We start from the raw sequence: 15000 nt of genomic DNA on the forward strand, positions 1-15000 counted from the left end.
TATGATAACAATCCTTCCAAATAGGTGAAGGGGTGACTATGTGGTAAAAAGCTTGCTTTCCAACTACATGGTTCTGGGTTCAGTACCCCTGTGTGGCACCTTGGGCAAGTGTCTTCTACTATAACACTGGACCAACAAAACTCTTGAGAGTGGATTCGGTAGACAGAATCTAAAAGAAAACAGCGAGCTGGCAAAATCGTTAGGACGCCGGGCGAAATGCTTAGTGGTATTTCATCTACCGCTACGTTCTGAGTTCAAATTCTGCCGAGGTCGACTTTGCCTTTCATCCTTTCAAGGTCGATTAAATAAGTACCAGTTACGCACTGGAGTCGATGTAATCGACTTAATCCGTTTGTCTGTCCTTGTTTGTCCTCTCTGTGTTTAGCCCCTTATGGGTAGTAAAGAAATAGGTATTTCATCAGCCACTACGTTCTGAGCTCAAATTCCGTCGAGGTTGACTTTGCCTTTCATCCTTTCAGGGTCAATTAAATAAGTATCAGTTATGCACTGGGGTCAATGTAATGACTTAATCCCTTTGTCTGTCCTTATTTGTCCCCTTTATGTTTAGCCCCTTGTAGGCAATAAAGAAATAAGAAACTAAAAGAAACCAATATATATGTGTGCACATGTGCACCTGTGTAGTCACATGCAAATTGAAACCCTCTTGGTCTTCTTTACTCTTGATTCGGTCTAAGAACCTGAACGTGATGGCTAGATGGGTAGAGGGCAGCACCAGCACCCTAGTTCATATATTTTAGATGCATTATTTCTAAGCAGACAGGAGCAGCATGAAACTTTGTTTTATGTGGCACTACCCAGTCCAAGAATTGAAGCCACAACCTTAATGATTGTAATACAAACATTGTAATCACCGGGTCACACTCTAACACATTGTATTTGCGACAGGTGAGAAATAGTTCTTTCATTCTTGGAATAGAAGCTACTCATTTCCCAAAATATGGTTAATACAAACTAAATGACTATGGGGAAAACTACTATGGAAGGAAAATGGAAACTAGTAATTGTTCTAAAGTCTCCAGATCAGCTCTGATAGAACAAACAAACCTTATAATCATATGTAATCCAGTGGTTACTATCCAGGTTTGTTTTGTTTTTCCCCACCGGGGTGTACTCTTTACTCTTTTACTTGTCTCAGTCATTTGATTGCGGCCATGCTGGAGCACTGCTTTTAGTCAAGCAAATCAACCCCAGGACTTATTTTTTGTAAGCCTAGTACTTATTCTATTGATCTCTTGGCTGAACCGCTAGGTTACAGGGACACAAACACACCAGTGTCGGTTGTCAAGCGATGTTGGGGGACAAACACAGACACAAAAGCACACACACACACACATATATACATATATATACGACGGGCTTCTTTCAGTTTCTGTCTACTATATCCACTCACAATGCTTTGGTCGGTCCGACCACGTGGTTGGTAAGCAAGCTACTTACCACACAGCCACTCCTGCACATATTGTATATATTTTTAACTTACTTATCAAATGTGTCATCCCCCTTTTAAAAGGTAAACGTGTGAATCAAAAGAGATTTAGCAGCTATTTCTAGCATGTCAAGAAACTACATATAGGCTCCCTTATTGGCTTAGTGGGTTACATAAATAATAGTAAGGTGGAATATGCTGGTTGTTATAAGACAGACATCAATAATAGTTACAGTGTTAGCAATATTTAATGCATGGCATATTTTAAAAGCAAACTAGAAATAAAATATACAATAGTGAGAAAAATAAACAATATTAGTCAATGACTTTTATTTAAAATTTTTTTTCTCTTTTTTTTTCCAAGGTCAAGGGACAACATATAGATGAGATCATCAACTTGTTTCAAGCTAGAACATATTTTTATAAAATATATGCCTCATGTTTGAAAATGTCAATACACTAATGTTTATAAACAAAACTTTTTAACAAATAAGTGTAGACAGTGTAGGGTTATTAGATCATTAATAACTTTAAAAAGTTCTTAGAAAATGAAATTTCAGGTCATGCGTTTAAATTGCAGTACAGTGTATGGAAGAGAGAACATGACAGTACAAATGAAATATAATATAATATAATATGTTTTACACAAGTTTTTGTAAAACATATACTAGAAAGAAAACTCTTAAACAGACTTAGAAATATCAGGTCATGCACCAAAACATTTGACTTTTTTTTTATTATATTCCATTATTATTATTCACTTTGTTCATCACGTCTATTCATCGTCTTATTTATTTTATTCCATTTCAGAAATTATATATATATATATAATATATATATATATATATTATATATATATATATATATTATATATATATATATAAACATATATAAATATTGTATTCGTCATTATATTTATTTTATTAAATTTCTGAAACAATATATATATATAAAACTGAGTTTGTGTGTGTGTGTTCCTTATGGATTTGAAAACAGAGGTGCCAATTTTGACATATGAGATACCAAAAGATTCAGTAATCTTTTGGCTACCAAGTAAAGTATGACTTTGCACAACAACACTTTTTTACTACAAAAATAACCTTGAAAACAAGGTCAGTTTGCACAATTTTGAGGTCTTTAGCTAAGAGAGGCAACTCTACTTAAACAATCTTTGTCTTAGATAGAGCATAATAAGAAAAGGTTTGAAATACATGTTGTTTTACCAGGGAATGAAGCTTCAAAGATATACTGTCAACTTTTACTATTATGGAGATGTACTAAGCAAGTGACTTCAGCTGAGATCGCATGCTGAAACAAAGACAATTACAGTGTGGAAGATATTTGTAAGCCATTCAAGAACACACAAAAACCATTAGTTTCACTTCAACATTTAATTTTCATTTGTGCCAAAATATTTTCGTCACTTTGAAGCTGCAACCTGTTCACTGGCAAAACTTGGCACTGCAAGTTTATTACTATTATTTAGTAGATAATCTTCTAATGTGAAGTATGCTTGTCTGTGTTTTGTTTAGCCCAGATGTAGCAGACCCATTGCATATGTTTTTCTTTCTTCCTGAACTACTGCAAATCTATGTCTTTCTTTTGATGACAGGGTGTGTTTTAGAAGAGATTTGGCTGCTATTTGTAGTAGCTCAAGTTACCACAGACATATCTGTGTGTGTGTGAGTGTGTGTGTTTTGTTGCGGTGAAAAAAGTATTTTTTCACAGAATATTTTGCACACCAACCACATGGTTCAGGATTCAGTCCCATTGCGTGGCACCTTGGGCAAGTGTCTTCTACTATAGCCTCAGGCCGACCACAGACTTTTGAGTGCCCATCATATATATGTATGTGTGTGTGTGTATATGTTTGTGTGTCTGTGTTTGAGAAGCCCATCATATATATGTATGTGTGTGTGTGTGTATATGTTTGTGTGTCTGTGTTTGTCCCCCCCAACATCGCTTGACAACCGATGCTGGTATGTTTACGTACCCGTAACTTAGCGATTCAGCAAAAGAGATTGATAGAATAAGTACTAGGCTTACAAAGAATAAATCCTGGGATTGATTTGCTCGACCAAAGACAGTGCTCCAGCATGGCCACAGTGAAATGACCGAAACAAGTAAAAGAGTAAAAAAGGTAAAATAGTAATAATTTTTAAAGAAATCTGGACATCTTTCTTACTGCTAACCATTCAACTTCAAATTACAATTGTTGGCAGTCAAGTCGACTGAGATGTACATATAGGGTTATCGTATAGAGTGAACGTTCAATACGATGTTTTGAACTCATTATTTTGTGGTTGGTATTCCATTACCTTAAATTTGAAGCCATTCAGACTTTTAAACATTATTTTACTGAGTTTAGTCATTCAATTGTTACCATGATGGGGGTCACTTTCAAAAATTTAATTGGTCATACTGACCTCAGTATGTTTTGCAATCTGGCCATTTATTTTATAGATCTCTGTTTGATGAACTGCTAACATTGAGACACAGTGGGACACAATACTCAATTTAACAACAAATGTAAACACACACACACAAATATTAGGGGCAAAAATGACTGTGTGGTTGAGAAGTTTACTTCCCAACCACATGGTTCTATGTTCAGTCCCTCTGCATGGTACCTTGGGCAAGTGTTTTCTACTATAGCCCTAGGCCAGCCACAGACTTGTGACTGAATTTGATAAACAGAAACTGCAGCGTTGTTCATCAGAAAATTACCAAAAAATAAGTTTATAAAGAAGGGTTATTTGCTTCATACTCCTCATGTGCCAATTCTGCCCATAAGAAAGGAACAAATAATACAATGTGGCTGTAGGTCATAACATGAACTTCTGACAATATATAATATATATCATCATCATCATCATTTAACGTCCTCTTTCCATGCTAGCATGGGCTGGACGATTTTGACTGACGCCTGGCAAACCAGATGGCTGCACCAGGCTCCAATCTTGATTTGGCAGAGTTTCAACAGCTGGATGCCCTTCCTAATGCCAACCACTCCGAGAGTGTAGTGGGTGCTTTTCACGGGGGCCAGTCAGGCGTTACTGGCAACGACCTCGCTCAAATCCTTTAACACATGCCCCCAGCACAGGTGCCAGTAAGGCGACTTTCGTAACGATCACGCTCAAATGGTGCCCTTTTATGTGCCACTGGCACGGAAGCCAGTTAGCAGCTCTGTCAATGATCACGCTCGTATGATAATGGCAAATCTCTCTCTATATAAACGGCAGTTTGTCTGTGCGTGTTTCTGTGTGTCTGTTTGCTTGTACCCTCACCCTGACCACGGCTTTCAACCAATTCTGATGAAACTTGACACACACATAGCCCAATGTCATAATTCAAAACTAACGCAGCGAAAATTTTGAAAAGTTCCCCCAGTTCTGAAAAAAATCGATAAATTCGACATGGGGTCGAGAATCAGAAACACAAACCGCAAACTGTCTAGGGGACGCAACTCCACCTTTTTTTACTCTCAAAAAAAATTTACCATCATTTTTTTCCATTTTTTGGCTATAACTCTCTAAAAATGCTTTATAGTTATTTCCCTTACAAACCTGAGCAACGCCGGGCGATACTGCTAGTTTAATCATAAATCATAATGGAAAACTTTTGTTATACCACTGCTTGAAATTTGGCAGTGGATGTCCTGAAATAACACTGCAAACCTTACAGTGCATTGTATCATAACATGGTACCAGGTGTATCATAGGATAATGGCAAAAAATCAATGGCAAAGGGTGTGCAACAGCTTTGACAGCACGGTTGCACGTTCATTTTTGTGGCGAGAAGTTGTATGTTTAAATTAATTTACAATTTCTAAACTACAACTAATTTTTTTGACAATAATTTTTTTCTTACAATATCATCATATCACTTTGATCTTAATTTGTTTTCAAAACTAATAAATACACTTTTAGAAGAATTTTAAAAAAAATTAAGTCAAGTCGAATTCTGGGGCTGCTAGCGCACCAAACACTACAAGTTTGGGCAATATCAGCAGTTTGGTCGTTAGTCACTGAAAATAGTTCGATGTGAAAGGTTTTAAGTTGATATTTTTCTCAGTGAATTTTGTGATTTTCTGTGTGTGTGTGCTTAAGCACTTTATTTAAAATCTAATTAGTGTTGATCTTAAATGCTTTTACAGTTGCAGAAATATGTGCTTTTAATTTAATTTTCAGCGATTATATACTGATTAGTAACAAAATTATATGATGAAGTTATCGAACATTTTACGTCATCTTACGAACATTTTGTGGTGGCACACCCAATGACATCAACCTCCATATGCCACTTCAAGGTGGAGGTGGTGGGTTTTTTTTTAGAAAGAGCAGAGTGTGTTGTTCAATGTTATCACGGAGTTAAAAAGTTTTTTTACTATTTTGTTACATGGACCTCCAAAAATCTTATATGGATCCTCAGGGACCATATAGACACCAGTTGAGAACCACTGGTATCAAGGCCAGATTAGGACCCATTGAGGTCCTAAGCACTTAAAAGATTTTGGTGCCCCCATAAAAGATTATGTAATTGAAAATACAAACAATAACAAACCATAAAATAAATTTTTATTTTTCAAAATGAAACAAAACAGTAAGAGGGAAAATAATGTTTATTTTTGTATACTTCCACTTTATTTATATTTGAAAAGTTTCCTCCTACTTTTTTGAATTGCAAAATCTTTGATCAGATCCTCAAAATTAATCTTAGGTAACACATCTGCATCTATACTTAATATAGATAAAGGCATCCCAAAAATTATTTTAGCAAGTTTAAAGTGATTTCTTTTGTGCTGTAAACCATCTACCATTTCCGTAGGGCCCCTTCCTTCCCTTGATGCCCTAAGCAGTGCTTATTCTGCTCAATGGTTAATCTAGTGCTGACTGGTATATATGAAATGATAGTATATTAATAAAGGCTAGTAAATTATGAAATGTTGACTTCAAATTTTAGCATAAGGCCAGCAATTTCAGTGGAGGGGATAAGTCACTTATATTTTATCAACCTCGGAAGGATGATAGGCAAAGTCGACCTCAGTGGAATCTGAACTCAGAACGTAAGGACAGATGAAATGCCACTAAGTATTTAGCCTGGCATGCTAACAATTCTACCAGCTCGCTGCTTTCAGTAAATTATAAAATATTTGTTAATGTTTATAAATGTTAGTATATTTTGAAATCTATATTTATAAAGCTGAAGTTGTCTGTGTGTGTGTAGCAGGTTTGGTAGCCTTCAACTAACACTATCTCCTCCGAGAAACTGCGGCGCAAGTTGACCAAAATTGAGAATATGATAGAAGAAGGCTTGCTCTTCATTCCGTAGGAGATAAAATTCAAATTGGACCATGTTAACACCAAAACTTATTTACATCAAAAAGGCGCCTTATTTTCTATGAAAATCCCTACTTTTTACGATTTTTTGCCTGCTGTGTCACCATTTTTCAGTGTATCTCAACCAGAGAAATGTTCACTTAAAGAGAAAAACAAGCTACATAATGCAAAATTCTTACTTTTCAAAAATTCCAATTCTAAAGGGTTGAAAAGATTTTTTTTGTGATGCCATTGGTTTTGAGCAAACGACAGATATTCCTGTACTTTTTCTTAATGAATACTGTTGCAGTGTTAACTTCTTAATAGATTTTCAGTGCAGTTCGAAACTTGAGCTTCATTTTGCTTTAAATCTATGGGTAATTTTTTCTCCATAATATTAATAGAAGGAATATTAACCAACAATCGCAGTCGGCATTACACAATTGTAACACATTCAGAGCCAACTCGAGCATTGCCACACTATACTTTTATTCATAGATTGAAACTATGTCAAAACTTTGTTAACGCGACATCAAAGTCTGCCGTTTTGAGCGCAACTAAAAAACAAACCCGAGCAACGCTGGGCTATACTGCTAGTGTTAGTATATTACGAAGTCTGAATATATTATGAAATGTTAGTATGATGAAACTTTTAACAGATTTAGAAATAGTGAAGAAATATATTTGGTAAAGAGACTCTAAAACATATAATTTCAAGCACTTGATGACGGAGGTAACGTTTGTCAGACAGAGCAAGGGTGTGTTGTCAAACTTTGTTACTGAGTTAAAGAAAATAAGATTAAAAGGAGAAAAGCTATTTAAAATTGCAGTACAATGTATGGAAGGCAGTATATCCGTACAGACAAGATGAAGTAACAATGCACACATATACACACACACACCTTGCAAACAAATTTTTGACACCGTTATAATTATACCCCCCAATATATATACATGAGTAATAAAACTGACAGAGGTGAAAAAAAGGTACAGAAAAATTTATGAGACATACAGGTAGCCTAGCTATACATGTGTATAAAGTATATTATTTATTATTCATTCTATACACAGTGATTCAGAAGTTTCTTTAGTATTTAAATAATATACAAAATTCCTTTTAATTCTTCTTTATTTTCTTAGTCTTGCTTTTATGCATTTTTAATACAATTTTTACTGTTTTGTTGTGAATACACACACATATACTTTATTTGTGCATTAACAATGGTTTCATATGGGAAAAAAAGCCCACAATTTCCATGCAGTCCATTCATATATATATATATATATATATATATATACACACACACTATTGTGTCTGGGGAGAGTCATTTTTTTTTATTTGTGCCTGATAATCAAACTCATGAGTAAAATTTCCACTTATTTCTTATTTTTATTTTCCTAAAATTTTCGTTGCGTCTTGCAACCTTTTCAACAGTCTTGACTCTCACAGTCAAGACTATTGAAAAGGTTGCAAGACACAACAAAAATTTTAGGAAAATAAAAATAAGAAATAAGTGGAAATTTTACCAGTGAGTGTGTTAAATTTAACACACTCACTGGTAAAATTTCCATTTTCTCTTTTTGTTTTTTGCCATATAATTATATGGCAAAAACAAAAAGAGAAAATGACTCTCCCCAGATACAACAGAATATGCTTCAACACACGAGCTCACATAAAGAATCTTGCAAACCAAATCCAAAAACAAAATATATATATATAGGGAGAGTTCATGAAAAAAAACAAAAGACGAAGAGAGGTGGTGTACAAAACAAACAGATGTATTAGTATAACGCTCAGGAATAGAAAAAGTCTTTTACGTTTCAAGCCTACGCTCTTCTACAGAAAGGGACACAGAAAAAACAAGGAGAGAAAAAAAAAATATATATATATATATCAGTAAATCATAAATCCAAAAAAGAAGCATACTCTAAGTTACAGAGCAGTAGAGTATATAGATAAAGATAGAAGTGGCCGGTCTATGGGCACATAAAAAGCACCATTTGAGCGTGGCCGTTGCCAGTACCACTTGACTGGCCTTCGTGCCGGTGGCACATAAAAGCACCCACTACACTCTCAGAGTGGTTGGCGTTAGGAAGGGCATCCAGCTGTAGGAACTCTGCCAAATCAGATTGGAGCCAGGTGCAGCCATCTGGTCCGCCAGTCCTCAGTCAAATCGTCCAACCCATACTAGCATGGAAAGAGGATGTTAAACGATGATGATGATGATGATGATTAGAAAAATGTCATTATCAAAAGACGAGAATATTCATTGTTCTAAAAATGGCACAATATAGCAACAATAATCATGTTCAGTTTTCTTGGTAAATCTGGTCCAAATGCCTGGTAGTATGAATGGTAGAGCAATAGACTAGGTATCCTGGAATCCCTGAGCTGTGACAGTGAATGGTAAGTTGGGCTTGGAAGAAGGTATGAATGTGATGGGAGAGGTGAGTGATGGTTGTGGCTAACAGCTAATTTAACCATGTAATAACGATTAGAAAGCTTTAGAATTGGTTAATCAGTTATGATTAAGCCAGTAATTCTCAATCATTTCTAACACAGCATGTGTTATTCAAATAGAAACTAGTTTTGTGTGCTGGTTTTATCTATATATATAAAACTGAAATTGTCTGTCCATCTGAAGTGTCAGGGGCCAAAACATTTTCAACTTCTTGCTTAATGCAAGTCCAGAGCAATCTCTTAGACTGTTTTGGTATTGCGCATCAAAAGTGAAACAATATCATCCCTATTGTAATGTGAGATAATAGTTTTACTATTATGTTATTTCATTTTCAATAGTTTCATTCCTATTAGTTTCACTATGTATATATATTCATGTTTGTATATATGTATATATGCATATATTTATGTCTTTGTATTTGTATGTGGATATATGTATACATGTGTCTATATAAGTGTATATATATATATATATATATATATATATATATACACACACACACACATATTTTGTGGTGTGAACCCCCTAAAATATTATGTGGACCCTTGAGGGCTATATGGACTCTGGTTGAGAACCACTGCTCTAGACAGAATAGAAATTTTGATATTTCATAATATCTAGTCCAGCTATTTCATAATCTGAGCCATATAGTAGAATTGGTTTCTACTATATGGCTCAGAAACCTGGACGTTATCAAAGAAGCTTGAGAGGCGGTTGGATGGAACCTACACTCGCCTCCTTATGAGAGCTCAAAATCTCTCGTGGAAGCGTCATCCAACCAAAATGCAAATATATGGGAAACTACCACCTGTGTCATCTCTTGTGAAAAGTAGGAGAGTCCAGTTTGCTGGACATTGTTGTAGAGCTGAGAACGAGGCAATTTCTACTCTTCTCCTCTGGAAACCATCTACTCGCAATACCAGAGGCCGCACACTCTTCTACCCAGATGTAATCTCCAGGGATACAGGCATCCAGCAACAGGACCTCCGTAATGCTATGATGGACCGTGAAGTCTGGCGTGGCATGGTAAATTCCATTGTCTCGACCACGGTCGAACAATGATGATGATGATTTCATAATTTCTGAAAGTTTAACTCTTTATCATTCAAGCCAGCCATATCAAGCATAAATATCCTGCGGTTTATATTCAAACCAGTCAGATACAACCCTGCACAAAATATTTCCAGAGCTTTCTTCATAATGTTATCTATTAAATACTTTTTCACTCATCAACACTAATAATACTTATTGTTGATTACTTGATCACACTAAAAAATATCAGGTTACCTACCTATGTAGAATATGGTACGCCTATAATTAATTAATAGTTGCATAGCACTAACATTATTGATAACATAAATTTATTGCAAATATACAAATGAGAAATTCGTTTCACTTAATTGTATTTCTATTGATGCTGTCCTATCTTATATGGAACTAATCAATAAATTAGATCTGTGATTAATTCTTAGTTAAATACTTAATGTTATTGATGGCATAGTTTTGGTATTCAGGCCGATCACGACAAAGCATGATTGAATTAAATATATAGTAACAGATGTGCTTTCATATATATATGACTTGAAACACTCAGGCTTTATCAAATAAGTATTTTTGTTTTGTGGGTTCGTTTTTTTTTTTTGCTTCTTTGTGGAATTATTACTAACCCTAGGTGAACAATAAAGTGTGTGTGTAAGCATGTGTGAGCTTGTATGTATGTATGTATGTATGTATGTACGTACGTATGTACATGGCCACAATCTAATGACTGAAACAAGTAAATAGATATACATGTATACACGCATATATGTGTGTATATAACTATGTGTGTGTGTATATATATATGTGTGTGTATGTGTGTATAGGGAGAGTTTATGAAAAAAACAAAAGAAGACAGGTGGTGTACAAAACAAACAGATGTATTAGTATAATGCTCAGGAATTGAAAAAGTCTTTTACGTTTCGAGCCTACGCTCTTCTACAGAAAGAGACACAGAAAAAAACAAGGAGAGAAAAAAAATGTGTGTAGTCGCTACCGATCTATCATGGCAAATACATATATATATATATATATATAATACAAAATGGGACAAGAACGCAAAACATCCAGACAACTAGGTGATACAAAAAGGGGCAACAAAACATCCAGATAGACAATACAAAAAAACAAGGACGGGTCATTCGAAGCTTTCTATCCTCAGTCAAGAACTGGATCATCCTCGCAATTTCAGCTGATTAATCTTGAGATTGCTCCAATCTGGCCAGCCCCAAAGAAAAATTAAGCTAAGAGCATTAGATTCCTTGGAAGAAAGCATCGAATGTATACGAAAACAAGGATGGAAAAACAGACGATGTTATGCAAATATAAATACAAAATACAATAAAAATAATGATAACAGCACTTAACAACAGATGTCTTTCGACTGGGGACGAATTGAATTCAGCTGGTGTGTGTAGAAATGAAGCCTTATGGCAGAGAAACAAAACTTTCACAAACACAGGGAAGAATATCGATGTTACACAAGGGTTAGACAAAATAATGGAAACGCCTAGCATCATAGCATCATAATTTTGAAATATCTATAAAACGGTTAAAAGCTTTTTTATTTTTATGTTTTTTGACTTATTATTAATGTTGCTTAATATGTTTTGTGAAAATTGCTGTTTCTTTTCAGATATCATCAGAAAAAGGTAAATTTAAATTCATTAAAATGACACATCTATCAGACTTTCAAAGAGGTCAAATTGTTGGTGCTCGTATTGCAGGTGCTAGTGTAAAGAAAAACAGCTGAAATGTTTGGTGTATCAAGAAGTACTGTCTTGAAAGTAATGACAGCCTTTGAGAAAGAGAGAAAAACAAAACTCTGGAAGAAAACCAAAACTTTCAGATAGGGACCGTTGAACTTTTACACGAATTGTCAGAAAGGACCACAAAAGTACAGCTCCCAAAATAACTGCAGAGCTTAATGACCACCTCAAGAACCTAGTTTCCACAAAAACTCTTCACCAGGAGCTGCACAAAACTGGATTTCACAAGAGGGCAGCAATCAGGAAACCACTACTTGCTAAAACAAACATTGCAAAGCATTTAGAGTGGAGTAAAAGCCTACAGAATTGGTCCCTAGAACAGTGGAGAATGTTATTTTCTTGGACGAGTCATCTTTTACCTTATTTCCGAGCATAATGATATCCGTGGGGCAGCTGATGATGGAGGTATGTTGGATTGTTAGTAAGGCTGGTTTTGTATATGTGAAATAGTATTATAACACATCCTTTTGATACATATATATATATATATATATATATACATACACACACACATACATTTTATATATGTGTATATCATCATCATTGTTTAATGTCCGTTTTCCATGCTAGCATGGGTTGGACAGTTTAACCGGGGTCTGGGAAGCTAGGAGGCTGAACCAGGCTCCAGTCTGATCTGACAGTGTTTCTACAGCTGAATGCCCTTCCTAATGCCAACCACTCCGTGAGTGTAGTGGGTGCTTTTTACGCGCCACCGGCACAGGGGCCAGACGAAGCTGGCAAACAACCACGATCAGTTGGTGCTTTTACATGTCACCGACACGGACACCAGTCAGGTGGCGCTATATATATGTCCGAAGTCAGGACGCCATGATAGATTGTTAGCTCATACACGCATTTTTTTCTCTCCTTGTTTTTTTCTGTGTATCTTTCTGTCGAAGAGCGTAGGCTCAAAACGTAAAAGACTTTTTCTATTTCTATTCCTGAGCGCTATACTAATACATTTGTTTGCTTGTACTCCACCTGCCTTTGTCTTTTGTTTATTTTCGTAAACTTTCCCGTTATATATATATGTATATATATATATATGTATATATATATATATATATATACACACACATACATTTCATGTATATATGTTTTGTTTCAAATTTGTGTGAATGTGTATAGAATAATATATCAGTTGAATAATGAAGTTAAAACATGGTCTGGTTTTCATGTTTTTTATTATGGTATTTTAACATAAAAAAAAATATTTTGGAATGCTCATAAAGTTAAATTAGCACTTTCATACATAGGGTAATCATCAGATTTCAAATGTGTTTAACTGACAGTCGAGTTCTTGACAAATTTAGTGCCTCTTAAAATGCGCCAACAATCTGAATTTTTAGAATACCATTTCAACCAATCCGTATGCATCTTAAGAATCACGGTTTGCAAGACGTACCGATATTCCGTAACTTGTTTATGCTAGAGATATAAAGAGGAAAGATAAAAGAAAAACTGTTTATTAAAATGTTCTGAACGGAAATAACAGCAATAATATAACAACCAGTTAATGATGAGGATAAAAAAATATCTCTAGCATACACCTGGAAAACCGCGGTTCTTAAGATGCATGCGGATTGGTCAAAAAGGTATTCTAAAAATTCAGTTTGTTGGAGCGTTCTAAGAGGTACTGAAGTTATCAGGAACTCAACTGTCAGTTAAACACATTTGAAATCTGATAATTACGCCATGTATGAAAGTGCTTATTTGACTTAATGAGCATTCCAAAATATTTTTTTTTATGTTAAAATACCATAATAAAAAACGTGAAAACCAGAACATGGTTTTAACTTTCTTTTACTCTTTTACTCTTTTATTTGTTTCAGTCATTTGACTGTTGCCATGCTGGAGCACCGCCTTTAGTCGAGCAAATCGACCCCAGGACTTATTCTTTGTAAACCTAGTACTTATTCTATCTCTTTTGCCAAACCGCTAAGTTACAGGGACATAAACACACCAGCATCGGTTCAAACAAGAAAACACAGAAAAAAAAAGAGAAAAAAAACCCACAGCAATGCAGGACGTGGAACAATTAAAGTATTATTGACGCTCAGGGAAGGAGGGTTTAACGTTTCGAGCGGAGCTCTTCGTCGGAAACAAGGAGAAGGAAAGATCCCAAGAAGGGAAGACAGAGGAAAAAATATTTGAGCTGGTGGTGCTCAAGAGATCACATATGATCATATATGTATATATGTGTATATATATATGATCATATGATCATATATGTATATATATGTGTGTGTATATATATATATATATATATATATATATATATATACATAAATACGACGGGCTTCTTTCAGTTTCCATCTACCAAATCCACTCACAAAGCTTTGGTCGGCCCGAGGCTATAGTAGAAGACACTTGCCCAAGGTGCCATGCAGTGGGACTGAACCAGGAACCATGAGGTTCGTAAGCAGGCTACTTACTACCACAGCAGAGTTCAAAGTTAATTTTTGCCAAGTAGCTTCACTCTGTGTGCTTTAGCTTCATTACTATGCCAACAGTTCAAATACTTATTGATCAGATCTCATATATATCACTATCGTTTAATGTCCATTTTCTAGCTGACAGGGGTTGGACAGTTTGACTGAGGTCTGGAAAGCCAGCGGCTGCACCAGGCTCTAATATGCATGCATGCATGCACCCATCCATCCATCCATCCAACTTTGGGCAGGTGTCTTCTACTATAGCCTCAGGCTGACCAAAGCCTTGTGAGTGGATTTGGTAGACGGAAACTGAAAGAAGCCTGTCATATATATGCATATATATATATATATATATATATATATATATATATATATATATATATATATAGGTATGTATGTATGTATGTGTGTATATGTTTGTGTCTGTGTTTGTCCCCCCAACATCACTTGACAACTGATGGTGGTGTGTTTACGTCCCCATAACTTAGCAGTTTGGCAAAAGAAAACCGATAGAATAAGTACTAGGCTTAC

The 15000-nt window shown here is 35.3% G+C and overlaps 1 protein-coding gene and 1 long non-coding RNA gene across 5 annotated transcripts in view; one reads left to right on the forward strand and one right to left on the reverse strand.

Annotated features, from left to right (window-relative positions):
• LOC115221503 (protein phosphatase 1 regulatory subunit 12A) overlaps positions 1-15000 on the reverse strand; it is a 414153-nt gene that overhangs the window by 303478 nt on the left and 95675 nt on the right. The window lies entirely within an intron of this gene.
• Positions 2824-12340, forward strand: LOC118766998. The gene is made up of 3 exons (XR_005002919.1): positions 2824-2850; positions 3580-3587; positions 11902-12340. It is a non-coding gene; the product is annotated as an uncharacterized LOC118766998 (long non-coding RNA).

Source organism: Octopus sinensis, linkage group LG18 (assembly GCF_006345805.1).
Source record: "Octopus sinensis linkage group LG18, ASM634580v1, whole genome shotgun sequence".
NCBI lineage: Eukaryota > Metazoa > Mollusca > Cephalopoda > Octopoda > Octopodidae > Octopus > Octopus sinensis.